Genomic DNA, 18,923 nt, shown 5'->3' with positions numbered 1-18,923 from the left:
TGATTTAGAGAGGTGGAAAAACCTGCCATTGTCTCTAACGGGCAGAAGTCACCTAATTAAGATGATATGTTTCCCTAAGCTCTTGTACCCCATGCAAACATTACCGCTACTTCTAAAGCACTCTGACATCAAAGGTATACAATCCATGTTCACATCCTTTTTATGGTCTGGGAGAAAACCTAGAATTTCCTTATCTAAACTAATGTTGCCTAGACATCAAGGGGGTCTGAACATCCCAAATATAAGATGGTATAATCTAGCTTGTCTATTCAGACATTGCTTGGATTAGATGCACGGATCTCATCACTACTCAAACACCTCTCTGGAACAGCAATTGGCTGGTGGTTGGCCATTGTCAAATCTGTTACATACTAGGAGACGGGCACTTCCATCTCATCTAAGACATTCATTGATATTAAGAGACACCATGGTAACATGGAAGGAAGTACGTAAACTAGCCAAGAAATCATTCCTGGCTTCTAGATACCTGGAATTATGGAAACATCCAGAATTCCCCTTAGGGGCTCAAAACAAAATGTTTAGGATTTGGAAGTCCAAAGGAATACACAGACTCTTAGATGTACTTCATTTGTCTGAGAAAAGATATCTAACATTCCCAGAGATATGTGACAGATATGGCCTTGAAAAATCCCAGTTCTTGGCTTACCAACAACTTATGCATTTTTGTAAATAGAGATTATTAGATGTCTCTAACGAATGTACAAATCAATCCCTAGCATTTTCATTAAAACATGGGGACGGTAGACACTCTATTTCCCACATATATAGCAATATGAGAGAGTCTGCAGACAAAAAGGTGGTTGCCGGTCTTTTTAAGAAATGGGAGAAGAAACTTAAAAAATCCTTGCCAGTGGAAGAGGTGTTGATGGGATGGATGAGAGTGTGTAAGGCAGTGCCCTGTGAGAGATGGAGAGAATAACATTTCCGCCTTATACATTCAGCGATCTATGCAAGAAAAAGTCCTAAAACAGATTACTTAACTAAATGCCCAAAATGTGATGCAGATCGAGCAGACTTGCTACATTGTGTTTGGGAATGTGTGCATGTCCAAACCTATTGGAAAGAGGTATCCGATTGGATCAGGAATACATGGGGGGAAACTTTATCTAACAATCCTGAGATGCTCCTTTTCCATATATTTGACGAAGCCTCTAAACCTAAGTTGATAGTAGAGGTTGCTCTTTTGACATCTCTTCGTGGTCTTTTAAATAATTGGCTTAAACCAAGTATCCCTCAAGTTAGTGAGCTAATTTCCCAGATGTCACATTTTATGTATATAGATAAATTAGACACGGAACACCAAAAAGAAAAAAAGACAAAGGGTTTCTTTCGCAAATGGCAAACTTTTATCGAAAAACACCTTTCACGGGGAGATGTCGGAGAGCTGATGGCATCTTTCAAATATACAGAATGGTATTCAAATGCGGTACTAAATGGGAGCATAGGGAGATTGTTAATAGGCAACTAGGGATTGCATATTACATCATCATATAATTGAAGTATATTGTAGCGATAATACAGTAAGAGAAGGGGGTTGAAAGATCAGACATCCTTGAGCTTGAGGTGGGAGGGTTAGGGAGGGAGGGGATTTTTTGTTATAGATGTTATATTCTTGTTTTATTTTTTCACTTATAATTTTCTTTTCTCTCTGCAAAAAATATCATACAGAAAATATCATACAGATTATAATACCCTGATGTCTTTGTATTATGACTGATATTTTAAATTGTAAACTGTATACTTTATTCAAAACTCTGCGATATGCAGTGAAAATGTTATGTAAGAGAATATATTTTGAATAAAATAAAGAAAATTTTGTTATAAAAAAAAAAAAACAGGTAGGATGTTGAGACCTTTTTTGGATGAGCAAGTGTAAATGTCCCCATACACAATAGTGCATTGTCGGCTGAAACCACCAGGCATAGTGGGTTTGGCTGGCAGCTGGCAGTCTAATGTGTGTGGGAAGCTCCCTCAACATCATTTGAGAAAGATGGGGCAAAGTGAATATTTTTCAGGCGATACAGTACATGCTCAGCTGGGGGAGGGAGTTGGGAGAGATAGCTGTTGGTCAAAACAATTATTCAGCTGACAGCTATTAAAAGTGGATGTCATATATTCTCCAGAATGTCCTACCAGGAAGGTTGGCATGTTGATTCTGGCCCTTTTTAGACATTTGTAGCTAGGAAAAACAATGGTCAAAGGCTCTAAGGTTCTCCAGGGGAATAATCCCACTATACCCCAAAATATTGAAGAAACTCAACCTAATATTGACCTTATGTTGAAAAAGATCACTGCTTTATATAGACAATTGTGATAGATGGGGTATCAAATTGTGACTTTGCGTACAATAACATGTACACATGGTAAACTCCTGCTCAGATCTAGGAGGTGGTAACTGATTGTTGGTTCTGCCCTTTTGGGGATGAAGTGGTTAAAAGTACATTTTGTGTGCAAATACTTCTTATTCATTTGACTGTACAGACCTCTCATAACCTTGTAATCCTCAAGCAGATAATTAAAGTGTTTGAAAGAAAAGTGCAGCGTCAGCAGGAGCATTAAGGGAAAAGTGTCAGATAATACACAATAATGATTAAAGAGAGGCTTTCTATGGGAATTTAACCCACAGTGGAGCCTGACTGCCTCCTGCACAAACTCTTATATCATTTCTGGGTGTCAGCAATCAAGACATCCTCGCATGCGCCAAGCACAGATATATTGGATGATGAAAGGATAGTTTAATAAACCAATGAAGCCCATTGTAACATCTCTATATATAAACCTACATAGACTGAATGACTACTTTATTAGAGACACTCATCTAGTAAAACATTGAACCTCTTCTGATCTTAAGAACCGCAGATATTTGTCATAGCATAGATTTCACTAGGTGTTGAAATTGTTCTGGAGGAATATTGGCCCATGTAGACAAGATAGCTTCTCGTAGTTGCTGTACATTAGATGTAGGTACTGATATGAGATGAATAGATCATTCTACCTCATCCCAGAAATGCTCTATAGAATTAAGATCTGGGGACTGTGAAGGCCAGTGAAGTAAGCAAACTCCTGGAACAAATCCATGACTATCTGATTCTGAACCTTGTGACATGGTGCATTGTCCTACTGCATGTGTCCATCTGCCATGAAGGGATAAACTTGGTCAGCCACAATGCCTAGATAGGTCCTACTGTCCAAACATCTATCCACAGGTTTCAGAAGACCCATGGTTTGCCAATAAAACATTTCCCACACCATCACCATCATTCTCCCTCCGCCAGCCTGAACTGTTGACACTTGACAGGAAGGGTTCATTGATTCATGTTGTTTGTACCAAATTCGGACCCTCCTATTAGCATATTGAAACGGAAATCTGGATTCCTCTGACCAGGAGATGTTTTTACACTGCTCAGTGATCCAAGTTTAGCTCTATTTTGCCCACTGCAGTCTTGCTTTCTGTTTGCCTTAGACAGCAATAGCACTCAAACTGGTCTTCTGCTGCATTTTTTTCTGACTGTGCATCACCTGTCCATCAGAATTCTTGACTTTCTCCTCTGACCCTTTTCTTTGACAAGTTGTTTACATCCCTTTTACTATTCTCTGGGAAATGGAAAGACCTAGGTTAGCTGTCTTTCTCTCTCTCTCTCTCTCTCTCTCTCTCTCAGAAGGTTGGTACCCCTGCCAAAGGCTGATGGCCCAGGGTCTGTGGCTCAGTTATCCGGCTGTCTCTCCTACTAAGCACTGGTCCCTATCTGCAGAGCCTATCCTACTGCTCCCTATCTGCAGACAACTAGGGGCTCTGACTGCTCTCCTTATATACACCTTCTAGTGGAGAAGCACAGCCTAAACAGAAACATTGTTACAATTTCTGTCTATCGCAGACTTGTATAGAGCTTTAATGCAAGTTTTATGTGAATAAATAATGCTGTTTTTCCAGACATAAACAGAGCTAAACCACACAGTCAGAAGGTCAGTGTGTCTGTTTATTTCCTCCAAAACTCTTCATAAGTAGAAAGTCGTAAAATCTCTCAGTATTAGCTAGCTGTGCATTAACACTTTCCACAGTGCAGAGTAGCTATAGTTTAATAACAATGCAAATAGACAGAATATATTACAATAAATGTAAATGCAGTCCAACAATATGAAACAGTATGAGTGCACACAGCAGCATAAATCACAGTGCATGTTAACCCTTCACAGTGAAATAAAGTAGGGACTTGAATGCTTTGCATAGTAGCAATAAGGGAAAATGTCCACAGATGTCCATAGTCCAAAGTACTCTTGCTCCACCGCACTACAGATCACACTATTCTTAGTTTACTCTCGACACAACTGCATGATAGGTTGCCAGTGTTTCAAAAACAGGCTCCATTTAGTCTAGTACTTATGGCCATACTTCGTTCAAAGCCACTCAGCTTACTCCATTTCCCAATCTGATGTGGATTCACACTGAAACTGATCCATGGAAAACTTGTTCACTTAATTTTATGCTGCAATTCAGGGTCCTGCCTCTGATTTTCATACAGAAAAGTAGGGATCAACCGATATTGATTTTTTTAGGGCCGATACCGATATCGATAATCTGTGAACTTTCAGGCCGATAGCCGATAATTTATACCGATATTCTGTGAATTTTCATTTTTGAGAAAAAAATTAAAATTCCTACACAAATCTACTGAAACTGAATATGTTTATTGTTAACGTGTATTTATTTTTTTTGCAAATCTTTCTTTTTCATTTATAATTAATATTTTGGTGTGGGTTTTTTTTTTACTTTTTTTTTTTTTTTTACACTAACTATTAGCCCCCTTAGGGACTAGAACCCTTGTCCTATTCACCCTGATAGAGCTCTATCAGGGTGAATAGGACCTCACACTGTCCCTGCTGATCTGTGCTTTGTGCACACAGCAGCAAGGGAGCTGACTATGGCAGCCAGGGCTTCAATAGCGTCCTGGCTGCCATGGTAACCGATCGGAGCCCCAGGCTTACACTGCTGGGGCTCCGATTGGAACTGCCACTGAGGAGGAGGGGAGAGGGGACCCTGTGGCCACTGCCACCAATGATTAATACTGGGGGGCTTGGGTGGGGGTCGCACTGTGCCACCAATGATTAATACTGGGTTTGGGGGGGGCGCACTGCACCACCAATGTTTTCTAATACTGGATTTGGGGGGGGCGCACTGCACCACCAATGATTAATACTGGGGTTGGGGGGGGGCGCACTGCACCACCAATGAAGATAACTCTCTCATTCATTCATATATAGGAGGCGGGAGCTGGCTGCAGAATCATTTAGCCGTCTCCCGACCTCTATGAGCGTTAGCTGCGATCCGCGGCAGTTAACCCCTCAGGTGCGGCACCTGAGGGGTTAACTACCGCGGGTCGCAGCTACTTGTCATAGAGGTCGGGAGCCGGCTATGTGATTCTGCAGCCAGCTCCAGCCTCCTGTATATGAATTAATGAGAGAGTTATCTTCATTGGTGGCGCAGTGGCCACAGCCCCTCCCCTCCTCTTGTCCTCCCTCCTCTAATTTGTGGCAGCGGCAGCACATGGGGGAGGGAGACACTGCTTTCTTCTCCCCTGTGCTGCTGAGGGAACGCGGAGAGCGCTGTCAGCAGCGCGATCCGTGTTCCTAATTCATTATCGGAATATCATCAAAATAGATGCCGATACCGATAACGTTCAAAATCCTGAATATCGGCCGATAATATCGGTAAAACCGATAATCGGTCGATCCCTACAGGAAAGCTTCAATCACGAAAAGGCAGATGTCCCTAATAAAGCAACTTTTTGGTGTATATACTATATATGTGATGATGTGACCTTGGACTTTGCCTAATTGGCCCAGTTTCTTGAATGTATGGAACCAGCCCAGAGACATGACTACAGCTCTTGGGCCCTAATCCAAAACCTGTAACAGGGCCCTATCTTTCATGTACCATTTATAGTACTGGTTTCTTCTTATGTACCGGAGGGATCACTGGCCCCCACAGGCACCAGTACAAGAATGAAACTGCTACCTCTACACCCCCTATAGGTATGCCTATATATATTAGTTAATGAATGGGAATATCTGTCCACCAGATCAGCTAGTCAGCAATGTATTACTATGTAAGGCAAGCTACCAGGAGAGAAGTGAGGGCTCACCTAGGAAGCAAAGTTAAATTGTATGTAACGGGATTGTATTGTGAACAGTTTTCTAATACTGTCTGAATACATCTGAACCCCCTGTTGTCGTTCTTGTCTATTTGATGAATGGTGCAACTTTGATATTGAGGATTTGGGTAATAAGCGTGTATTAGTTACCTCTCCACAGTACAATATCCTAATATATAATAGCGAGAGATTAGATAGATAGATAGATAGATAGATAGATAGAAAGATGATCTACTATAATATCACTATAAATCTACACAGCACCCTTATTTGTACACATTTATTCCTGGCACTGAATGAGTTAGGTAACCCCTGGCATGACTTTAATTTATAATGCAAGATTCACTGTGTACTTCTTGAACTTGATACGTTTCGCTTGAGATCAATTCCTAATTTAATGTTTAAACTTTACCCAAAGCGTCCCAGCTCCCCTGAACACACGGCTCTGTCTGAGCAAGATGACGGGAGGGGGTGTCTGGTTTAGGTAAATGTCGCAGACTTCCATTGGGGCGGCCAGAAACGTCCTATGTGACAGATCCAGGGACTTATAGGAATCAGTACATGCTTATATTCCTAATTTTCCTTCTCTGCTTCAATAGTAATATGGCTATACTGCCAATGTTTCTTTCTTTTTCTTTTTCCTCATCCCCTTCCTTGTTTTCCTCCTCTCTGATTTTCTTCCTTTCTTCTTATCATATTTTCCTAGTTCCTTACCATTCTCTCTGTCCATCATTCCTTCCCTTTTTTTTTTTTTTTTTACCCTTTCCCACTTGTCCCTTCTTTCCATCCCTCTTTTTCTTTCTTTCAATTTGCTTCCTCAGCTCCCCTTCCTTTCTGCCTACTGGCCATATTTCCTTCATTCCCGCCTTCTTTCCTTCCTGTTTCCTTCCGTTTCTTCCTTTATTTCCTTGTTTTATTCCTTCTTTATAATATGGTACTTGTTTCTTCCTTTCCTCTTCTTTACTTAAATTTTTTATTCCTTCCTTCTTTTATTCCTTCTTTATAATATTTTTCTCTCTTTTTTTTATTTCTTCCTTCCATTTCCTTTCTCCTTTTCTTTCCTTCCCTTATTTTCCCTTCATTTTCAGGTCAGATGAACAAATCCACCATGAAACAGAAGACATCTGGTATTATAAAACCCAAGATCAATCCCACTAATCACCATATTTTATTTCACTAGGACTTCAGCTATCCATGTGCCACGGTGTTAAAGGGACACAATCACATGTCTATAATGATGGTTTTTGCAGTAAGATGTACAACAGCAATGGGCAATTCCTGGCATGGTGCATGGAAGAGATTATAAAGATACCATCCTGACGTTATATGCCTTATGATGGTCCTGGATATGAAGACAGAAACAGGATTGGCAGGCATTAATAATGGAGGAGGAGACAGCATCAGGAGATGAAGGAAGGGATATTAAAAAAGATAAGCAAACCGCATTGGGGAAGTATAGAGGACTGAGGAGGGTAATAGGATCGGGTGTGGGAAAGGTTATAAACTGAAGCAGGGAGTTTTCTAGGGATCGGAGAAGCGAGAAACTTGGGGAAGAAAAAATAAATATGCCCCTGTAAACCGTCTGCCTTCAGTTCGCAAAGGAGTTATACATGACTTCAGGAACAATCTACACCTACACTTTCTAATCTGTAACCATGGAATGCATAGGTCTCCACAGAAGCTGTATATACAGAACAGTTTTGTAAGAATATTTGCAGTGTTGCTTTACGTTTTCTGTTGGATGCAAAAATAATAATAAAATTGTTTGCAAAAGTGTACATACCCTGTAAAAGCCTCGGGTGGATATATGAGGGTAGAGAAGGGGGATGTATAATATAGGTTAGGGAGTCAGATGTGAGCTATAAATGTAGTGTGACAAGTAATGACTAGTGGAGCTGAGCATGGGATTGCCTTAGGACCTGCTTGATATACTACTACTGACAGCTATGGGAAGGAGTAGTGGAAATTCATGAGCTACTTCAGATAATCCACTTTCATTCAAAGGTTTCCCCCAAAATAAACCGGTTACAAGGTGTCCTGCTGCTGGGACCTCCAGCGATCAGCAGTAGTCTGCAGGGAAACATGGTAGAAACTGAACTGGTGTTCAATTTTCCTGCAGTGCCCCACATGGGAAGTTAAGAATTACATGCTAGCCATCAGGGATGGACTTTACTCAGCAGGCTGACAGGGGCGTAGCTTAGCAGTGAAATGGGATGGGGGTTAACCCGAAACGCCAAACCTGTCCCTGCTGGTTATTTAAGAGGTTTATTAATGGAGTGCCCAGACGAAGGACTTCCCTATATCTATTCCCTCTAACTCAGAATGCCTTAATAGGGTTTTCCAAAGCAGTCAGCCCTTTAAAGAGGACCTGTCCCCTCTCCTGATATGTCTGTTTTAGTAACTACATGTGATAGAAATTCTTATGACGGTATAATGTGTCATTCCTTCATTATTCCTGCTAGAAGCTATGAATGAATTGCTAGCAGTTTGCAATGGAGGTCCACATGGGTGTTACCAATTGGGGGGGGGGGGTGTTATTGAACAGTCTGACACTGACAGCACTGATTAGTGTCAGACTGTTAACACCCATCTGGACCTCCATTGCAAACTGCTAGCAATTCATTCAAAACTTCTAGCAGAAATAATAAAGGTATGGCACATCATAGAGTCATAAGAATGGATGCTCCAGAACCTGAATTGGTATTACAAGGCGGATGGAAGTAGTCAATGCAACAAAAAGGGAAACCACAGGCACGTAGATTCATATATATAACAAAGTATATAATACACAAGGGTCTGACCAGCTAGTATGTAAAGACAATATCAGGAAACAGTTCATAGAGCTGTGGACATAACATAAGAGGTTAACAAAAGAGAGCAAATACAGGGAGTAGAAGCGCTCACAGAAACAGGGTTATCATGTGCACAACACACATGACAAGATGCGGGCATGCTAAGGGCCACGCAATGTCCTAACTAATGAGGGATATAGTTCTTTTGGAGACAATTAATCAAATTGAATGAATGACACAGAATGTGTCCCCAAGGGGATTCCTGCTGCAGCACACAGACACCAGGAGACAGTGCTTACCAACATAGAGGAACGGCCTGCTTTCTCCTCATGTTTGGTACACCACCTACAGCATACCTACTACAGTAACCACCTCTTAATATACAGGAATGAGTGTGAGGTGTTTTTTAAAAAAAAAAACATTTTTCAATTTCTATTTCATAAATATCTATATTTATAACACAATATAAAGCTTTATCATTTTCACACTGGCGACTAGGTCTAATTATAAGTCATGATTTCCTGTCCTCTATAGGTAACTTTTCAGTAACTATTATCATGGCCGGCCTTAGGGTGTGCAATCTGTGCAGCTGCACAAGGCGCAAGCATCACCTTTCACTCCTAAAGGGGCACCAGACAGTCCAGTCTCTTGGACACCCGGTCATCGGCTTCATTCACCCGTTTCTGGTCAATCCTGCACAGCATGCAGATATAATTGGGCATCCACCTCAGCGCTGATCCATTGGCCTTGCCATTAAGCACTCTGTTGTGATGCAGGTGCAGTGAGTCCTGGAGGAGCCGGTTCAGAGGATGAGAGTGGTAGTGGCCCTGATGAAGTGTTATGTTACGGTGTTCTCCCTCAGGCTGTTGCTCCCTGAGAATCGGTGCAGTGGAAATGTAGTATTGAAGAATAAGGCCAGAATTAAACGTGACAAAGTCTTTTTTTACTAAGTGCAATGTAGAACTTCAAATACATTTAATAGCAGCAGATTTCAAGTGCAAAACTGTGGCACCATTAAGGATTATGGAGGCAGTTTGAATGGCAATGTATGTATTGGCCTAGTAACTTTCTGGGTGGTGGGTGTCTTTGCTGTAGTCCCTTACCTTGCACCAGTGTCTGGAGAGGCTGGTTATAGCAGTTCACTCCGCTGTCAAACTTGAGGCAGAAGAATAAGTGATCACTCTGGAGATTCTGTAACAAGGGAAGGAGCTCTTCCTCAGCTACATAAGAACTCCCCCCTCTTGGCAGGATGCAGGACCAGACCACTCCTACCAAGAGGGGAGGACCAGGGTGGTTAGCCCTGCTACTTGTTACCAGTAGGGAATGGATGGCAAGGATTAACAACGGCCACATAATAAAATACAAAAGCTGTAAAATTACAATATAAAATCATACACAATCATATACAACAGTGTAGTACACCCAGGTCTGGGAAACTACACAGGTGGTGCGAGACGTCATCACACTACCTGCGAAGTTCTGCAGATGCTGGAACTAGGGAAAGGTAAGTATTATATGGTGTACTCACTACGGAGGCACACAACATGGGAGCACAGAGCATAGGAGAACAAAGCATGGGGGCATGGGGCACAGAGCATGGGAGCACAGAACATAGGAAAACAAGTAATGTATCACAATATGATGGGGTACAGAGAATATATTACTATATAAGGGGGCACAAAGCATGTGGCACAGTATGGGGCACAGAGGATGAAGTACAGTAAGGGGGCAAATACAGTATGGTACTATCTAGAGGGTGCACTGCCATTATGGCCACTATGTGTGGTGCTTTATTTTCAGTGGGCATAGTACATGACATGATTACATTCAGTGGCACAGTGTTTGCTGCTATAATAAGGACAAAGTGTGTGGCACTGAGAGGAGTTTGTGTTAGTATATAGGGTGGAAATGTGTTGATAAAGTGAGAAGCTGAAGACATCTGGGTGGCAGACTCTGCAGAGATGAGTAGTGACCTGGAGAAGCCAACTATTGTGCAAATAAAAGGAAAGAGAACTCTAAAGGAGATGTCACCTATAAGTCACTAAATGTAAATGTTTATTCTGCCACAAACTCTGTCTTATCACTGTTGTAGTCACTAATATGGTCTACAGCGTAATGATGGGTGTTAGCATTCTCTTTCATGAAGCAACAACTCCCAGCATACCTTTACACCTGTTCAGGACATACTGGGAGCTTTAGTTTCATACTGTACAGTCCTTGGCTCAGGTGATGTATATATTGTCAGGGATATAAAGCAAAAGGCTTTATATAAAAGAAAGGATGAAAGAAAACATTTCAAATGATTATTGATCCTCGAGGTGGACATATATAACACCTCAAAAAGAGTTTGAGCGGTTATTTAATTATATTGTGCAATCAGTAAAATAAGTTACAAGCATCTATGCAAAAATATAAATGATCTATTATACAATAATTTAAAATACAATCAAAGATTAATCAATGTGAAACTCAAAAATATGCAATGAAACACAGTGATATGCAGTACCCATAATTCGCCACTAAATGGCACCAACAGAAATACCAGCGTATACACAGTATACACAGTACCTCTCAGACATAAGATGAAATATAACGTCCCGACCACAATTTTGAGATATAAAAACTCAATAACGTTAATAAAAGATACGAATCCTTTCTCTGCGCAAACTATGACAAATCTCGGATAATGGGGTAGCAATATAAATTATCAAGCCTGGTATTGACTATGGAATGAAATTATTCCAATCAGAGAGTTACCTCTGAAATCAATATTTAGGTTTTTTATTCAGTAATTTGCATCGTTACTAAATAGTGACAATATTGATGTAGCACTTTTAAACACTATACATCCGCCAACAGCGGGGAGTTTGCTGAATATCAGGCTGATTAATTTATATCAATACTACACAAAATAAAGTTATACATTACCGAGAATGCAGATGATGAACAGACACTAAGGGAAGTCAGCTCTAAGGTATGATCTGGTCATTAGGATCTTTCTCCTGGGTTTTCTTTGTTTCTCTGTGTTTTCTCTTTTTCTTGTTGTCCTCTTTGTTTCCGTTCTGTCCCTCTCCCTCATGTGTGTGTGGTTTATGATTACAAACTTATCAGTTAGATACACCTTCCTAGCTTGGAGTTTTCCAATCATTGTCGGTTAGGCGTGTACATATGATGAAGACTGTGATGTCATTGTATTACCCAAAATGCATTTCTGCTGTTGGTGTACTCATTTACCCCTGGGTGACACTATTACCTAAGCTATTAGTATCATTATATTAAGGGTTAAATATCCAAGTATGACTTAATCTCACATTCTATACACATGACCTTTGGAATCCAAATCAAAGCTAGAGGGATTAATTCTGACACTTCTACCAATTAAGCACAGACTTTTAGCCACCCTTTGAATGTTTCCCACATTGTTAATTTATGGGACCGATACCAATATGATGAGCCTTGTTTTCTCACAGAGATATCTGTGCCTCCTCTGCTACACCAATGGTGACTGATGGTTAGTTAAAATACCACATCTTTACAGATACTCATTAACAAAGTCCCTATTTAAACTGTTCTCATCATATAATAGGACTATATGCGTTCCTATTGAGAAATATATATGATAACAAATACATAAACTTCCTTAAGAATATTATAAAATGATACATATGTCTTATTGATTTTCTTATACAAAACTAAGGTTGATTATAAGCGTATATAGATATCACAGATTTTCTGCTTCATTAATAAATACCAAACTGTAGAGGTAAGTAGCACCAGCTGCTTCTAGAGAACATCCTTATCTCCTGTCATAAATCCATAAGGAGACAAGAAGGGCTCTTTTCAGACTGGTACATCCATGAGAAGAAATCTTAATAACAGCGTCCTTCCCATGACCCTCTCTCAGCCATCTTTAAAATACATACATATAGCAATATGGCCTCTTGTAGGTCTAATCAAATCCACTATAATTATGATATTTAGATAAATGTTTTATACACTTATGGAAAAGCACAACAATATGTACCTTACTTGGTTCTTGTGATCTATTTGTGTGATGAGCTTGATTCTGGTAGTATATTTAGGTAACAAGCTTAGTTTGGATACTGTACACATGTACTGAGCTTGGCTCGGGTACGGTGGTTAAATAATGAGCTTGGTTCTGGTGCTGTAATTATGTAATGAGCTTAGTTCTAGTGCTGTATATATGTACTGTGATTGCCTCTTGTGCTGTATTTATGTAATCAGCATGGTATATCACTGCTACTACTACTGCACATGCACAGTGTCCCCTACATTTACTGCCATGGAACGTAGGACTCATTCCGATGGCCGTATGTGTTTTGTGGTGCGCAAATTGCGGATCCACAAAACACGGATACCAGCCGGTGAGAGTTCCGCAATGTGTGGACCACATATGGCCGTCACTCTATATTTTTTGCGGGGTCGTGGAACGGAACAACTGATGCGGCCCGCATTTTTGTGGAACGGGTGCGGAACAAAACATACGGCCATCTGAATGAGCCCCTAGGCTGGGTTCACACATGAGCGTATTGGGTATGCGCATTTTACAGGCGTTTTTTTCAGGCGTTTTTCAGGCGTATTTTGGGGCGTTTTTGTATTTAGGAAACGCTCATAATATGCGCGTTTGTGTGATTGACAACAGAGGCATCCAATGAAAAACTGTGAAGGACAGTGTTATGGGGGATCTGTGGAGGACACTGTAATATGGAGGATCTGTGGAGGACACTGTAATATGGGGATCTGTGGAGGACACTGTTATGGGGGATCTGTGGAGGACACTGTTATGGGGGATCTGTGGAGGACACTGTTATGGGGGATCTGTGGAGGACACTGTTATGGGGGATCTGTGGAGGACACTGTTATGGGGGATCTGTGGAGGACACTGTTATGGGGGATCTGTGGAGGACACTTATGGGGGACCTGTGGATGACGCTGTTATGTGGGGGATCTGTGGATGACGCTGTTATGTGGGGGATCTGTGGATGACGCTGTTATGGGGGATCTGTGGATAAGGACTCACGGTTACTTGCATAATAACCAGCAATCTATTTGATAAAGACTCACGGTTACTTGCATACAGGTAATTTCATGATTGAGGGAGACTCCAGAACATCTGATATAGGTCATCATACCTGTTTTTATTTAGATATAAGTTGGGGTTTATCAATTAAATTCTATTTGTATACTATTAAAAGTTAAATTTTAGGGGTCTTTGCTCAGTGATATTCCTGTTATCCTGCAAGTTGATCCATAGAAAGGCAAAAAAGAAAAAACTGTGAGGTAGAAGCCAATTTTCCCCACTTTAGGGGGGGAAAAAATCCTTCCTGACTCCAATCAGGCAATCAGAATAACTCCCTGGATCAACCACCCCTCTCTAGTAGCTATAGCCTGTAATATTATTACACTCCAGAAATACATCCAGGCCCCTCTTGAACTCTTTTAGTGAACTCCCCATCACCACCTCCTCAGGCAGAGAGTTCCATAGTCTCACTGCTCTTACCGTAAAGAATCTTCTTCTATGTTTGTGTACAAACCTTCTTTCCTCCAGACACAGAGGATATCCCCTTGTCACAGTCCTGGGGTTAAAGGGCTTCTGTCACCCCACTAAACTATTTTTTTTTTTTTTGGGTATTCATAATCCCTATCCTGCGATATAGCTATACATTAATTTATTAATCATTTTCGTTCTGTAGATATGCCAAAAAATGTACTTTTATAATATGCTAATTACCTGTCTACCAGCAAGTAGGGGGTCTACTTGCTGGTAGCAGCGGCAAAAAACCGCCACCTGCTCTTGTTGATTGACAGGGCCAGCCGCGATCTCCTCCTCCGACCGACCCTGTCAGTATTTTAAAAATCGTGCGCCTGTGTTCATTCGGCGCAGGCGCTCTGAGATAAGGAGGCTCGCCTCCTCAGCACTCCCTCAGTGCGCCTGCGCCGATGACGTCTTCTCTTTCGGTGACGTCATCGGCGCAGGCGCACTGAGGGAGTGCTGAGGAGGCGAGCCTCCTTATCTCAGAGCGCCTGCGCCGAATGAACACAGGCGCGCGATTTTTGAAATGCTGATAGGGCCAGCCGGAGGAGGAGATCGCGGCTGGCCCTGTCAATCAACAAGAGGAGGGGGCGGTTTTTTTCGGCTGCTACCAGCAAGTAGACGCCCTACTTGCTGGTAGACAGGTAATTAGCACATTATAAAAGTACATTTTTTGGCATATCTACAGAACGAAAATGATTAATAACATAATGTATAGCTATATCGCAGGATAGGGATTATAAGTACCCCACAAAAATAATAATGAGTTTAGTGGGGTGACAGAAGCCCTTTGACCACCTCAGCACACCCTTAATGACCAGACCACTTTTTACAATTCTGCACTACACTACTTTCACGGTTTATTGCTCGGTCATACAACTTACCACCCAAATGAATTTTACCTCCTTTTCTTCTCACTAATAGAGCTTTCATTTGGTGGTATTTCATTGCTGCTGACATTTTAACTTTTTTTGTTATTAATCAAAATTTACCGAATTTTTTGCAAGAAAATTACATTTTTCACTTTCAGTTGTAAATTTTTTCAAATAAAACTACATTTATATATAAATTTTTCTCTAAATTTATTGTTCTACATGTCTTTGATATAAAAAAATGCAATAAGTGTATATTTATTGGTTTGCGCAAAAGTTATAGTTTTTTTCTTACAAAGTCACATATTCCACTAACTTGTGACAAAAAATAAAATTTTCCATGAACTCACTATGCCCATCACGAAATACCTTGGGGTGTCTTCTTTCCAAAATAGGGTCACTTGCGGGGTAAAAATGCCCTGTAAAAAATCCTAAAGGTGCTCTTTAAAATTTGGGCCCCTTTGCCCACCTAGGCTGCAAAAAAGTGTCACACATGTGGTATCGCCATACTCAGGAGAAGTTGGGCAATGTGTTTTGGCGTGTCTTTTTACACATGCCCATGCTGGGTGAGAGAAATATCTCTGTCAAATGACAACTTTGTATAAAAAAATTGGAAAAGTTGTCTTTTAGAGAGATATTTCTCTCACCCAGCATGGGTATATGTAAAAGGACACCCCAAAACACATTGCCCAACTTCTCCTGAGTACGGCGATACCACATGTGTAACACTTTTTTGCAGCCTAGGTGGGCAAAGGGGCCCAAATTCCAAAGAGCACCTTTAGGATTTCACAGGGCATTTTTTACACATTTTGATTTCAAACTACTTCTCATGCATTAGGGCCCCTAAAATGCCAGGGCAGTATAACTACCCCACAAGTGACCCCATTTTGGAAAAAAGACACCCCAAGGTATTTCGAATTGGGCATAGTGAGTTCATGGAAGTTTTTATTTTTTGTCACAAGTTAGTGGAATATGAGACTTTGCAAGAAAAAAAAAATAATCATCATTTTCCGCTAACGTGTGTCAGAAAAAAAAATACGAGGAACTCGCCATGACCCCTCACAGAATACCTTGGGGTGTCTTCTTTCCAAAATGGGGTCACTTGTGGGGTAGTTATGCTGCCTTGGCATTTTAGGGGCCCTAATGCGTGAGAAGTAGTTTGAAATCAAAATGTGTAAAAAATGCCCTGTGAAATCCTAAAAGTGCTCTTTAGAATTTGGGCCCCTTTGCCCACCTAGGCTGCAAAGTTGGGCAATGTGTTTTGGGGTGTCTTTTTACACATGCCCATGCTGGGTGAGAGAAATATCTCTGTCAAATGACAACTTTGTATAAAAAAATGGGAAAAGTTGTCTTTTAGAGAGATATTTCTCTCACCCAGCATGGGTATATGTAAAAAGAAACCCCAAAACACATTGCCCAACTTCTCCTGAGTACGGCGATACCACATGTGTGACACTTTTTTGCAGCCTAGGTGGGCAAAAGGGCCCAAATTCCAAAGAGCACCTTTAGGATTTCACAGGGCATTTTTTACACATTTTGATTTCAAACTACTTCTCACGCATTAGGGCCCCTAAAATGCCAGGGAAGTATAACTACCCCACAAGTTACCCCATTTTGGAAAGAAGACACCCCAAGGTATTTCGTCATGGGCATAGTGAGTTTATGGAAGTTTTTATCTTTTGTCACAAGTTAGTGGAATATGAGACTTTGTAAGAAAGAAAAAAAAAATCATAATTTTCCGCTAACTTGTGCCCAAAAAAAATAAATTCTAGGAACTTGCCATGCCCCTCACGGAATACCTTGGGGTGTCTTCTTTCCAAAATGGGGTCATTTGTGGGGTAGTTATACTGTCCTGGCATTTTAGGGGCCCTAATGCGTGAGAAGTAGTTTGAAATCAAAATGTGTTAAAAATGCCCTGTGAAATCCTAAAGGTGCTCTTTAGAATGTGGGCCCCTTTGCCCACCTAGGCTGCAAAAAAGTGTCCCACATGTGGTATCTCCGTACTCAGAAGAAGTAGGGCAATGTGTTTTGGGGTGTCTTTTTATTTACATATACCCATGCTGGGTGAGAAAAATATCTCTCTAAAAGTCAACTTTTCCCATTTTTTTTATACAAAGTTGTCATTTGACAGAGATACTTATCTCACCCAGCATGGGTATATGTAAAAAGACACCCCAAAACACATTGCCCAACTTCTCCTGAGTACGGCGATACCACATGTGTGACACTTTTTTGCAGCCTAGATGCGCAAAGGGGCCCAAATTCCTTTTAGGAGGGCATTTTTAGACATTTGGATTCCAGACTTCTTCTCACGCTTTAGGGCCCCTAAAATGCCAGGGCAGTATAAATACCCCACATGTGACCCCATTTTGGAAAGAAGACACACCAAGGTATTCCATGAGGGGCATGGCGAGTTCATATAAGATTTTTTTTTTTGGCACAAGTTAGCGGAAATTGATTTTTTTTTTTCTCACAAAGTTTCCCTTTCCGCTAACTTGGGACAAAAATTTTAATCTTTCATGGACTCAATATGCCCCTCAGCGAATACCTTGGGGTGTCTTCTTTCCAAAATGGGGTCATTTGTGGGGTGTTTGTACTGCCCTGGCATTTGAGGGTCTCCACAATCATTACATGTATGGCCAGCATTAGGAGTTTCTGCCATTCTCCTTATATTGAGCATACGGGTAATGAGATTTTATTTTTCCGTTCAGCCTCTGGCCTGAAAGAAAAAATTAACGGCACAGATTTCTTCATTCGCATCGATCAATGTGGATGAAAAAAGCAGGGGAAAGGCGTCTGCCAGGACATAGGAGCTCCGCCCAACATCCAAACCCACTTAGCTCGTATGCCCTGGCAAACCCGATTTCTCCTTTCACATCAATCGATGTGGATGAAAAAATCATTGCCGGGATTTTTATTTTATTTTATATACAAAGTGTTTGCCAAAGCATATGAACACGCCCCTCAGCTCATATGCCTCGGCAAACGTATCTTTTTTACTGCAGAGGAGAAATCTCTTCTTGCAGCGCCGCATACACCGACTTTTGTGTAATCTGACAGCAGCGCAATGCTTCTGTCAGAATGCACATCAGTGCTGCAGCTCGTTTATCGGTTGGTCCACCTAGAAGGTAAAAAAAAAAAAAAAAAACAGGCCGCAACGCAATAAATTTATTAACATTAACTTTATATAACATTTGAACAGAACATTAACTTTTATAAACTTTATTTAACTTTTTGAACAGAACATTAACTTTTTTGCTTACCGGTGATTTTTTTTTGTGGCGAAGTACATTATGCACTTTGTCCCAGGTGAAGGGAGAGGTTTGCAGCAGCTGTGAGTGAAAGGGCCCTAATAGCCCTGTGTGCCTGTTCTGTGTAACGTAATCCCTATGCTAAGTGTACCTGTGTGTGGTACTTCCGGAAACACTCCCCTAAGCATAGGGCAGGGTGGTCCGGGCAGTCAGGACAGAAATAGCGGGTGTCACGCCTTATTCCACTCCTGCTACAGACACGACATCTTTTTCGGGGTGACGCT

Source organism: Bufo bufo, chromosome 6 (assembly GCF_905171765.1).
Source record: "Bufo bufo chromosome 6, aBufBuf1.1, whole genome shotgun sequence".
Taxonomy (NCBI): Eukaryota; Metazoa; Chordata; class Amphibia; order Anura; family Bufonidae; genus Bufo; species Bufo bufo.
This window is presented reverse-complemented; position numbering follows the sequence as displayed.